Here is a 13,661-nt window from a genome sequence, read left to right on the forward strand (position 1 = left end):
TTACTCGTTACTGGGATTTAAATAGGGTCGTTATTCGTTACTTCATGTGGTGGCTATCGCGGAGCTTCCACAGATTCAATAACATTAGCAAGTGGTGGAAGCCAGCAGGTGGATGAAGGAAAAGGGAGGCAAGAGGAGAGACCAGAGGCGGAGCCAGACATTTGAAACACCCGGGGCTTAGCCCTAAAGGGTAGTATGCATGTGGGATTTTTTTTTTTTGGGGGGGGGGGGGGGGGGGGGGGGGGCTTAGAAATGACTGAAAGATTAATTGGCTCTGTTTTGAGTTTTGTTCAAAAAAGAATGACTTCATATAGGGAAAAATATATATCACACATGCAGGACACCTTAAACTAGTTTTTTAATTAAGCAGCGAGGCAGAACGAAGTCGGGGCTGTATCAAGACACGAGGACTAACCCCAATTCAACCAGACGCAGAACTGATCCAGAATTAAAACAGGACTGCAACAGTTCAAAATCAGCACTACTTAGGATTTAACCAAGACAGAACCAGAATCAGAACTAGATGATAGTAGCACTAAAAATCATCATAGACCTGCACTACACTTATTTTTTTAAATCTACCAAAGTCCACTATTTAGATTGAGAAAAGTTTATATAATTATTTAGCCTTGTTGTGCAAACAAGCCTGCATAACTTAATAAATATAGAATTTGAAAAATAACAAACCTAAAAAGAAACACTAGGTACGAGATACATGAGGACCTATGATACGGTGATACTTTTGCTAAACAACCATTTGACTAACATGTGTGTCTCACCTGCTCTTGTTCCACCTCTGTTCTGTCCTCATTCTCCATCTCCCTCTCTGTTCCTCTCTCTCTCTCTTTGTGCTGACAATCATCAAATAGACAGTTGAAACCAGATATTTACAAACTCTTCAGATCAAAACACAAACACTTTTTTAATTGTAACATCAAATCAGACTAAATGTTTATTTTTTTTAGATTGATAAATATAAAAACATATTTGTTAACTTTAAGAGTAAAGAGAGAAACTATCTGTATTTCTTAATTGCAAATGGCACCAAATTGTATTCAAAACTGAGCCACACTTATGGAGCTCCACAGTTCTTTTCCTGGTGTTTTGGTTGACATCTCTTGATGTTCCCATGTCACAGAAACAGGCTCTGTGTTTTGCCTTATATGCATCCATAGCTGTGCCACCAGTTTACTCACATGGACTCTACTAACCTATCAGAAGCTTCTGCAGCTCAGAATGGAATCGTCTGGAGTTTTCTTATTAATTAACAAACTTAGTGTACATGTACTCCTAAATTTGATGAAAGTGATAAAAAATAGACAGCTCTGTCTCTCTTTATTCTGACATTTAACTAATTCAAAATATATTTCAATATTTATCTAAAACAAACAGTTTACTCTAAATTGTTGTTGTACAGTAAAAATGTTTTATGTTTTCTCCCTAAAGTGTAAATATCTGGTTACAAATGTGAATATCCTGCTGTGTACTGAAATCTCTCTTGTTTTGCATAGAAATATACTGAACAACATACAAAGCATAATATATAAAATAACATTTACCTGAGTTTTCTCTTTGAAAGAACACTCTAATGTCCATTGTCAGAGGATTTTTACTTTTACTTTTATATAATAATCAGCTAAGAGTGTTTATATTTCTGTTTGTACTCAACTTGTACTCAACCAGCTGCACTTTTTAATTGCTGGCTCTCTGCTCTACAACGGAAACTGTTTGCCTTCATATTATCTGTCAAGCTACAGGAAATCGCCACCCAAGAAACGACCTTGTATGGGAACACAAAGCAGAGAACTGCTGCAGGGGGTGTGAGTCTCTCTTGAGCTCTCACCCGTGCACGTTAAAACTGCTCTAAGTGTCTGAGTGTCATTTCTTCACCTGAGTGTTTGATAACTGTTTACTTCTGACATCCATTCTTATATTTCAGTACATAACTGAAACCGATTTAGTCGGGGAGGGTAAGAACTGAAAATATGAAATAAACACACGTAAGCTAAGACTCTCTAAAAAAAATAGCATTTGTTCCTTTTCATTTCGCCATTTGTTGATTCACTTGAAGAGCAAGTAACGTAATATTGGTCAAGTGATCAGTTTGATATCAATCTTTCGTGATGCACCGTCATATTTACATTATTTGTACGGTACGAATGATTTTCTTTGGTACCTGGTCAAACTTAAGCTCTCCTTAGTATGGCTGGCTCTGTTTCTCCAACAGCGCACTGACAGGTAGCAGCTGCCCCGCCCCCTCGCTCAGTCGCTTAGTGCCTGAGCTCGGATCATACCAATATCAGGGGGGATTCACGCACAGTCGTAAATTCCCACAGTGTGCACTATGTGCTTCGAATATTATGTGTACTTTTTGTTTTATACAGTTGTCAGCCAGGCATCTAACTATGAAAAAATTACACTCCAAAAGACCCCGGGCTTCTGACAAAACAACCCGGGCTTAAGCCCAGTAAGCCACCCCCACGCTCCGCCCCTGGGAGAGACCCGAAGCGGCCGCTGGTCCGAGAGTGTCAGGTGAACTGAACTTCAGGTAAGAAGTTATAACCTGCAGTCCATCTGGGTCAGATATGAACCAAGTTTAGGTGGAGTTTATTTTCGTTATGTTGACTTTTTCCGTACTGCGTGCTAGCTAGCATGAGTTTCTATACAGCTGGGTGGTGCTATGTTACTGATGTTGAACTTTATTTTGTTCATAAGGTTAATTATTAGAGTTGCCAACCGTCCCGTAAAAACGGAATCGTCTCTATTCAGAAAATATTACGCGTTTCGTATTGAGGTGAAAAGGAACATTTTGTTCCGGACTTCAGCTACAATGAAAAAGACACAAAGCTGGATTTATTCTGTCTTTGCTGCAAAGCTGCCTCTTCTTCTCTCATCCTCTCCCCCTCCCTCTCCTGTTTCTACTTCAATCATGAAATTGATCAATGATCAGCTGATCGGCTTTTCTCTTTTATTTATTTATCGCCCACTTTGCACCAGAAAGAGGAAACCAGCGGATGTCTCGGTAAACAACAGCAGCAGTTTAAGCTTGATCAGCTGTTGTTAGAATTTATTTATTATTAATTTCTAGTATCAGCTGATGTTGGCTGGAGCCACAGCTGTAAACCTGCTGGTCATGATATCGGTTTGGTTATGTGGTGAGAGGGAAACATGAAGATGAAACCAGGAGATGTCCTTACTGAATCATCAGAGCTGTGATGGAGAAACAGGTTTACCTTTTAGTTAACATGAATGAGTTGAAGGGAAGTTATGAAGTAAACTAGTAAGTAAGTAAGTAAACTTTATTTATTAAGCGCTTTTCACATCGCTTAATAAATAAGCGCTGTGAAAAGCGCTTATTTATTAATACTTAATAAATGAACACTTAATAAATGAACTGTTTCTGAGAGACAAATAACACCAGGATCCTTTTCTAAGTAGCTGACAGCTGGTAACTGTGCAGGGGCGGGTCTAGCAAAGTGTTGCCAGGGGGCCAGGTAGAGCATTAAAAGGGAAAGGGGGGCACAAGGAAATACTTTCTTATTCTCATTTAAAATGTCTCACTTTTAAAAAAAAAAAATATCTGAGTCTTACAACAAACAATCGATAGATTGATACATATATACCATCAGAACAGTGTACATCACTGTCACAACAGAGTTTATTTTCATTCAAAGGCTTTATGATTTTTCCTATAGTCAAAATGCCCGGGACAATTTTTTTGTCCCAGTCCAGCTCTGTATGCAGCTCATCTGCAGTCTGGGGTTACCTACATCTTCCTATTCAGAAGGCAGAATTTCCGAGTTCTGAGTACAATCGAAAGCACCACGACTGCAGTTTTTGTGTTGGATGTAAAAAGCAGGCTAGGATAGAATCAGGCGTGGGATTTCTCTCGTGGAAATGTGCACATTATTTTTTCCTTTCTATTGGTAGGTGGCACAGTGCACGTGTGGCAAGTAAGCAAGCTAGAACACTGGCAATCTTGCTGGGTTATGGAAGCAACACATTAACAAGAGAATTCTGAGTAAAACCAAAGTTACTTTCCCTAGTAACTAGTTACTCTGAAAGTAATGAGTAACTTGAAGTAACTGAGTTACTTTTGATAGAAGTAACTAGTAATGTAACTAAGTTACTAATTTAAAGTAACTTACCCAACACTGGTCATACGTCACATGAAAACCAAAATAATTCCAAACGCCAGATCTGAATGAGGGTGGGGGAGGTTCAATTTGCCATGTTGCAAGGAGAGCTTAACTTCAGTCTCGCTAGCTTGCCCTGCGCTCTTCCTTCTGACGATGCTGTCTGTGTTGAGTGCTCAGTGGATCTCAGTCGAACGCAGATTCACTGAGCGCTCAACACAGACAGCATCGTCAGAAGGAAAGTTGATAAAATAAATCACAAATTTTATATTGTTCGATACATATGCGTACCGAACCGAAAGCACTGTATCGAACAGTTCAATATCGATACGAGCATCGTTGCACCCCTAATATATATATATATATATATTTCTCAAGTAACTTGAAAAATAACTTAAAAGAAGCTTAAAAAAACCCTGAATTCATAATTACAGCTCAAGGTTTAGGGTGAAAAGGAAATATTAACAGAGCCTGTGGTAAAAAGTGAGCAAATTGATATCTGGCTTGACACAACTGGCTGTAATAAGTGCTTTATAGGTTTTTGTTTTTTTTATCTTGAAAGGGATAAAGGTCAGTTAAACAGGAGCCCATGCTGCTTTGCGATCAATAGACCGAGCTTTTTTTTAAAAAGTGGGACATACTGAGCTCATTGAGTTAATAGATGATTAAGCAGACCTACTGGAACATCTGTTGGGCCTCTCAATTGAGTCACTGCTCATTCTTTTCTTAGCTTTTGTCCTGTTAATGCTTTGTTTCAAAGATGACATCTTCAGGGTTGCTGCACAGTCGTGTGTGAATGGATGGAAAGGCATTGATTCTCATGTGCTGAAAGGTTTTGAGCTGCATTCCACCCAAACGATACAAGCAAGCAGAGCATTTACTAAACCGTGCTCTGTGTGAGTGTGCGTGGCCTGAGACACACAGGCTTTCGTTTGGGCATTCCCTTCCTTTGGATCCTCAAATAGCCTACCTGGAAAACAATCAGCGAAATTAATGTCAGAATAACTGGAACCAAAGCTAAAAATAATCCTCCCAGTCTATTTTCACCTAACCGCTCTAAACACAGCCACAAACCTCACTTGTTATTCTGTGGCTTTCATATTTCGATTGCTCTCTGAAATCCGCGCAGATCTGGACTCGAGCTGTAAAAAGAACGACAGATTTTCACATCCTCTCTGGACCTCGCGCCTGAAAAAGCCGACAAACCACAGACTAGATAAAATAGTGCTGACCATTGCATCTTTTCCTGCCTTTGCATAAACCACATGTTTTCTGCTTTATATGAACATTTTTGTCTAGCAGTTACTACTAATCATGAGTTTTTTGATTCCTAATATAGTGTTTGTAAAGCCTCATTGGCTTATCATTTTAAAGGAAAGTGATAAGAATTTTATTTAAATTCTGCTCTTTGCATCTTATCTTGCATCTTATAGCATGAACTGGAGTAATAAATCCCACACATCTGGTTGGCTGCCTATACACTCCGACGCTAGAGTAAATCCCAGAAATATATCACGTGGGCGCCATCGAGCTTCTCACTTATCTTGTCCCTTTTTTAATTTCTAATTTAAATAAAAGTTTTAGTATTTTGAAGCATTATTTAACTTTATCGGGTCTAAAGCATGTAATGTTTTCACCATGTAGAGTTGCGTCTGTGTGTAACTGCAACAAACTGTTGAGTCATTTGCTTTAGCAACAACAACCACAGAGAAAAGTTTGGGTGCTGTGTCTGTCTGTCTGTCTGTCCGTCCGTGGTAACATGTTTGAAAGCACACATATTTCTTTGTCTAGGGTAAATATACTATGATATCATGTCTGTGATATGAAAAATGATTGGTCTCGCCGCTGGTTGCTATTCCATAACTACATGACCTTTAGTTTAAATTGCTGCTGAATTTTATGATGACTTGGTCAGCAAAATAGTTTTCCTTATTCAAACAGGAAAAAAATTCAGAGAAACCACTGCAACCTGTGTTTGGCCAGGGGTGTCAAACTGAAGTCCTGGGGGCCAGAATTGGCACGCCCAAGACTCCAATCCAGCCCCAGTGGAAAATGTGAAGGAGAGCATTGATTTTGGACTTCTCACTGTATTTTTTGTTAGTTTTACAGCTTTAACTACTGATAGAGACCTCCCCCATGGCCATTTAGACTGCACTAAAAGTAATTAAGTTATAGAAAAACAATTAATTGATAGAAATTGAGAGCATTTTTATAGTGGGTCCACAATAAAAAACAAACAAACAAAAACAACAAAACTAAAAAAAATAAATGACTTTGCTTTATTATTGCAGGACAGTCTTTGCAATAATCTGCCAGAACCTTTTAGGTAATTTTACACATTTATTTCTTCATGTTAGTATTTTTTTTTCTTTACTCCAGCAGAAAAACTGAGATGTACTGTTGAAACTGCACTTCATTTTTTCTCATATGAAGACATCTCAAAGATTCAGTGTGTAGTTAAACGTTTTTGCACAAAAAGGGGAATTCCAAAGATATGTGTGTCCATATCCATATCTGTAGTTTGATTTTTAAAACCTTGGATTTATTTTGGACGCATTGTTTAGCAAAATACTAAAAACATAACATGATGTCAATATCTACGCAAGTTAAATGTTTCTAGATTTGATTTAGGACCAAGTGAAGAATTTCCAGTGAGAGAAAAAGGACAATACTGAACACACACGACTCACAAAACCTCAGATAGACTGCCCACACTTCTCTCCAAAGGTCAAAGTAAAGCCTCATCTGTAACTACAAGAGAACACCATAAAACAATCTAATCTAATCACAAACTTGATTACCTTGGACTGCTGTCAAAATTTGTACAGTGTTTTCCAGCGTGGTTGTGATATGAGATGTGCCAATAATAGTAGCAATCAAACATGTGTAACATAGATAATCATACCAGGAGGGAGTGGATTAAATAAAATAAAAAAAAAGGTTTGTTACTCTCCTCCAAAATGGGAGATAACAGATAACACTGACATGTTGCTACCATCCAGTCATTTCTGTTTACAGTCAGACTGTATCAAAAAGCAGCAGTAGCAGTATGCTGACTTTTAGCTGTACATCGTTATACAAAAACAGAGACAGAAATCAAAAGAGACAGCTTGCTGCATACAACAACTGGAGCAAAATGCGCAGGCCTTTCTATAAATGTGTCCCGTGATTAATCTGGCAAAACGTACACGTCTTCTTCTTGACAGTCATGTGATTGGTCATTAATGTATATGGCCTCATCTATGACGTCGCACTGCAGGTACACGTCGTCATCAGGTTCGACTGGGAACCTTTGAAAAAACAGTAAATGTGATGGAAAACAGTCTCGTTAGGTAAACTGTAAAAGTTTTTGGGTTTCTGTATTTGTCTATATCACAACAGGATTGTGCAAAATGGGGAAACTGACACACACACACACACACACACACACACACACACACACACACACACACACACACACATTGTTTCTTAATCCACTTCCGTCCGTTGCTTTTGAGCTTCTGCAGTTTCATAAGTGTTCCAAGAAATACATTTTATGAAAATCTACACGTAGAAAAAACAGTTAATGCAGCTCACCTGCTTTGGTTTGAAGCTGCCATGCTGTAGCCGCAAGTTTGAGGTTTCAGGTTTTCATAGATAGAAGATTGTCCTATTGACTCCTCTCGAATCATACCAGTATATTCATGGGAATCTGCTTGTGGGGTCTCTGAGTGATCCTCCTTTTCTTGCGCTGTTCTTTGTCTAAACGGCATCACATTGGCGATTATAGAGTAGAATTTATAAATGATTACACCAACTATGATCGCAAGCAGCAAAAAGAAGACCCCAAGCCCGACTCCTAGATTTGTAGAAGGGTTGGAGGAACTGTCACTGACTGTGTTATTTCCTCCTGTGCCATTGGTATACATGGTCTGCAATTATGGATAAAGAAACAAAATGGTTCAAAAAGCATGGCTGAAACAATAATGTGATAATCTGTCAAACTACAGCACAAGACAGTGTTTAGCAGTATAGCTGAGATGGAAAGTTAAAGGTTGATTCTAAACTAGAGACCTTCCACTGTTAAAATGTAACATTATAAATATATGATTAAGAATACAAGTTTAAAAAACACAATAAAAATGGATTAAAATGAACAAAACAGTCAAAGTTGACATGTTAAATCAATATGATTATGTAAGCCAAGTCAAGCAGCAGAGGTTAAGTCAATAAAAACACTCATGTTACCTTGAAGTGCTGCTTCAGTGTTGTGGGTCAAGGTCTGCGGCGTGAGCGTAATCATGTAGCTCACCATAAGCACCGTTCGTTAGCTTTGTTGAAGTTCCCTTTATTGAAATCATGGAACTGAGCAAAAGAGACGAAACTAGAATATTTCCTGTAAAAGCTCAGGCTGAAAATAGAAAGCTGCTGACAAGAGCTTAAAAAAAGTGTGATAGTAAACTTTGTGACTCAACAGGCGAACACTCTTCCTGCTTCTACTGAGGTACATCCAACTTTAGCTTCACTTGGTTGGTTATGACCAATATTGTTTTTTGAACAGCAGAGAGTTTAGGTTAAATTGATACTTCTTTCTTTCTCTTTCCAAAAAGTCTCAGATTCACCCAACAGAAAAGTCTTTTTTTGTGTGATTCAACTTATCAGAGAAAAACAACTTTAACTTTTTTGCGCCCTTTTCTCTCAGATGTAAACCCTTCAAGCTGTGTTGATAAGGGATTCTCATGATGCCGTTAAAGTGAAACTGTGCTGCCAGCACACTCTCTAACAGACATAAACAGGATCAAACTGCCACTTGGTTCAACAGGACCTTTGCCTCCCCCTGCTGTCAGTCTTAGTCTCCACATACAGAACACGCTCATGCTTCATAACCTCTGCACTTTAATTCTGTCTGTGGATATTTGACCATACACCTTAATAACTTGTGAATTAATGACGCTTCGTTAAGCTTCTGCTGCTACTTTGCCACTATCTGAACCAAATCAACTGGAAGATCCTTTATTTGTCTCTGTCGACCAACAAAAGTCACGCTGCCTTAAAAAACTCTGTTGAAACACTTTCTCACACCACTTACAAGTTTAAATTTGTGTTCTTGAATCAACATAAACACTTGGAACGCAAAGCTGTGCTTGTGACAAGGATTTAAAAATGGCAATGTTTATCTGAGTCAGTCTCAAAAACTATCCGATTACTTTTGTGTTACCCAGAGGAAGAAACATATTAACATTTGTGACCTGCAGAGGAGTGAAGTAACAAAGTACAAATACTTTGTTAGTGTACTTAAGTTGACTTTTCAGGTATCTGTACTTGAGTAGTTTTTTTTTTTTTTTTAACTTTTACTCCCTACAATTTTAAACTAATATCTGGACTTTCTACTCCTTACATTTTCAAAACACACTCGTTATTTTTGGTTTTAAGGCATTTGAGGGGTCACTGGCCCTCAAACATCAAGCCTAAAAAGTAACACATGAAAATCCTTTTCGTTTATTAGTCACCAGAGGATAGAAAGAGACCAAAGAGGCACAATCGTGTGGCAAAGTCAGGGGTTCAAGTGGGGTGTATTTTCTTTTTCTGTTTTTCTTTTTTTTTGGTACAGCACCGGGACGACTGCAGTATCCATAGGTTGCTGTACTTCAGCATCTGGCTACTCCCACAGAAGACAAGCGAGCATAAAGGCAGTAACATTTTTTAAGTGACAGGTCATTTCAAATACAGCATTTCTATCAGCAAGCATGCAGACTGTTTGTGTGCAGGTTATCTGCACACAAACAGATGAAAAGGTCCAGCTGCTGTTTTTGACAGGGAGAGAAAAGAGAGCTAACTTCACTCGAAGATGGAGAAAGATAAGAAAGACAGAAGAGGAAGAAGAGAGGTTATATTTAAAAGTAAAGACGGCTCAGTGGTGTTTGATAAACTGGAAAGTTAAAGCTTAAATGTAGCTCCTCATGTTTTTAAATCAGATAATGGGTCTGTATATGTGACATTATGGTTTTTCATATTGTGAAACGTGCAAAACAAACTGTGGCTAACTGTGTTATTTAAAGGTAGCATGAACATCCTCTGCAGGTTAGTGCAGGTTAAACAGGTTGATTTTGCTGCACTGTGATGGGTTTAACGTGTGTGTGACTTGTGCACACTGGGTGTCTAGGAAAAAGTTACCACTGACAGTATCCAATCAGTGGTAGAGGATGGAAGTCAGCCAGGGAAACTCTACAAAGAGCAGCAGGTCAGCTGGACACAGCATGTAGATTAAGGAAATCTGAGCTGTGCTTCTTTTCACGCTGAGTCATTAAACTGATTTTTCGGCTTTCTTTACCTGCTGAGTCTCACTTTAACCCCTGACTGTACCAATGTTCCTGTTTAGAAGCAAAGAAAATAGAGCTAGTTTTAAATTTTCCTTCTTTTTGCCAGATTTTGTTTTTCTAATTAATTGATTCAGGCTAAGTTTTTATTCCCATCTTCTGATAGTAATTTATTATTACATTATTACAGCACAAGGTTCAGTTAGCTTTGCAGAATAAATAAAGGAAAAATGTGGTAGAAAAAGAGCTACTTTCTTACTTCACAGCCTGTCATTTTTCATTTTTAGTTGAGTGAAGAATTTGAATCAGTACTTAAAGTGGTCTTGAGCAATAGTTCTTGGGGTTTTCAGGAAGTCTTTTTAAAGTTTTTCTCTGGTAATTGGTTGCATTTTCAGGTCAGTACTATTTTTGGAGATCCTTATTACGCCATTTAGCAGTGACCTATGAATCATTCAAGCACAAAAAGCCATCTAACTGAAGGGATGAACCAGTGTTGCGTCTACACATAACAGCCAACAAAACAAGGAACCGCTTTTAAATTGAATATTTGGACAATTTGTTAAAAGCAGCCTGTTACAAAAACATTTTTTCTAATTTCTTTTGTTGAATCTATGAAAAATATTGAATATAACACAGTTTGATAAACATAAAATAATATTTTGCTCCAACAAAGTGATTCCCAAAACACTATTAGCCAAAAACAGCATATCTCAACACGGTGTGTAGTGCTTCCTTAAAAAATTTGAGGAAACTGGGCGAGAGGAGGATGAAAGAAGAAGTAGCAGGAATTTAAAAAGACAAAACAAAAATATCTACAGCAGATAAGCAGTATCTGAAAGTCATGACCTTAAGAAGTAGTAAAAAAAAAAAATCCAACAATGACCTGACACAGGACCTGATAGATACAGCTGGTCCTTGGCAGTCCAGTCCAGTTGATCCACCTACTGTTCATTGAAGTCTCCTCAAAAAGGGCAACTGTCAAGAAGCCATTCTTAAGGAAGGGAAACAGAGAGAAAAGGCTGAGGTCTGCCAAATTTTACAACACCTGAGCTGACAATCAGAGTCAACAGGTCTGATCAATTAATTCAAATGTAACAGGTTTGGTTTAAATCATCAACAGGATAGAAGCACAACAGTGTCTACAGCCATCTGTAAAACATGGTGGAGCCCCTGTCATGGTTTGGGGCTGAATTTCAGTCAATGTTGTTGTGGATTTTGCCAAAATGGTTGGAGGGAAAAAAATTGCCATCAAATTTTGATGTACCATACAATACCGTCTGGGAAAATTCTGAATGGCAATGACTTCATTTTTCAGCACAACAATGATCCCAAACCCAGTCATTGCAGTAAAAGCATATCTGAATAGAAAAACACACAGTGCAACACTATCAGTCATGGGCCGGCCTCTTCAGAGCCCAGACCTCAAGTTTATTAAAAGCGTGTGGGATCATCTTGACAGAAACAGGTAGTGTGGCTTTGGCTGTGCATCTACTAGATGGACTGAGTTCAGATATAGAATATTATTATAGTCAAAGGTTTAATCCATTTGTCCACCAAGGCCCAGTCATGAACTAGTGACCCAACCAGACTGTTCATGCGGATCACCTTGTGTTACCTGGCACATGCCTTCATATGTTTTATATGGTGTTAAAAGATTAAAAAGGTTTTTGGAGGTGTTTCAGAGGAAGATTTGGTACCATTTAAAAGGCTTGGCATACCTGAAAAAAAAGAAAACCTTTCTTATTTTATTGATAATTAATATTTGCCATCTTAGTACACTCTGCTGGAGCAGCATGCATGCTTCAGGACAAGTCTAACTACATTAAAGGAGCAAAGCACAAAAGACAGAATAATGTTACTTATCAAAGACTATGGGGTTCACCAAACTCTCTATCATTTATATCTGTTACCATCTCATCAGCGTTTTGTGAACAACACGGAGCCAGAGTGTGAAATTTGGTGTAGATGTTTAAATGACTTTCAGACTTTGAGCTCGGCCGATAAAGTGAAGTGAAACGTTCTTTCAGCTGTGCACTAAAGCTGAGATGTCGCTGCATGCTGGGCTGTTATTGTCACCGCAGCATGTTTGCATTAGATAAACATTAACAATATCTGACAAAGGACAGCTGGATACAGAAATCCTCCACATGCATTTCCCCCCGTTTTAAAAGGGAATTACATACAGGCTCAACTTAAAGCCTCTTGCCCCTTGGAGGCTTATTGAACAATAAAAATAAATAAATAATAATAATCCTGTGTTCAGACTCCTATCCTCCACCTGCCCTGGAGTCACTTCTTTTCCTATGTTACCATGGTTACATTACAACCAAATTACACTCAACTTAATGGCAGGTGAAACAGCTCCACTGTGTCTTTAGTGTCTGAGAACAAGAAACAATAATTAGGTGCGTTTATCCTTAAAACAAAACAAATGCTCCAGATGTTTTGTGTTTCGTGCGAACTTCAATCTGCAAGTAAGCTATTTTCACTGCGCTCCACACGGAGTCATAAATTAAAATCAGAGGGGGGTTTTTTGGAGGGGGGGGGGGGGTGTTAGGGGGGATGAAGCAGTGCAGGTGAAATTAAAAATCCCAATGCAGCCAAAAAACAGGTACGGACACGCAAAGACCTTTTCTTTTTCTCTTTCCCCTGCAGACGGATTCGTTTGTCATCGATGGCACAAATACCACATTTGTTTTTCACAAAAAACTCGTTTGTCTTCAGCGAATGTGTAGTCCATACAGCTTTTGTATCTGCTCAGTGGGAAAACTAGGAGGAGAGAGACACTCCCAGGGGGATTCAGAGACTTCTACATTCTCACTCAAGGCGCAAGTCATGTACACTAAGGCCAAACCAAACTGCAAATTGTCTCTCCACAAATGTAATGTGGAGAGAGAATGTAATGTAATGACATAATAATATTATTATTATTATTATTATTATTATTGTTATTATTGTTATTATTATTATTATTATTAATTCTGTAGATTACACTGTCCTCAGAAATATTAAGGGACACGCACACAATGATGCGTGTCTTCTTAAATAGTGTATTTTTGCGGGGGTTCCGCAGTCCAGATGTGCGGTGCGCCTCCACAACACCCCCGCGCAGCGACGTGACCACGCAAAGCCTACCTAGGGAGAAGCGTCAAGTTTGCCGTTCTCTTCCCTGAGTACACCGGAAACCATCAGATTTCATAATAAAAGATGTGTAAACCGTTTGGTTTTA

At 38.6% G+C, this 13,661-nt stretch overlaps 1 long non-coding RNA gene across 1 annotated transcript; it reads right to left on the reverse strand.

Annotated features, from left to right (window-relative positions):
- Positions 1–6,327: 6,327 nt before the first annotated feature.
- Positions 6,328–8,602, reverse strand: LOC147308642 (uncharacterized). Its single transcript, XR_015126060.1, has 3 exons — positions 8,364–8,602; positions 7,713–8,047; positions 6,328–7,426 (listed from the first exon to the last, which is right to left on the reverse strand). It is a non-coding gene; the product is annotated as an uncharacterized LOC147308642 (long non-coding RNA).
- Positions 8,603–13,661: the final 5,059 nt, after the last annotated feature.

This window comes from Aulonocara sp. 'chitande type north' Nkhata Bay, linkage group LG18, assembly GCF_057382095.1.
Source record: "Aulonocara sp. 'chitande type north' Nkhata Bay isolate Kocher_YH1m ecotype deep benthic linkage group LG18, A_spYH_male_GT1.1, whole genome shotgun sequence".
Classification (NCBI taxonomy): Eukaryota; Metazoa; Chordata; class Actinopteri; order Cichliformes; family Cichlidae; genus Aulonocara; species Aulonocara sp. 'chitande type north' Nkhata Bay.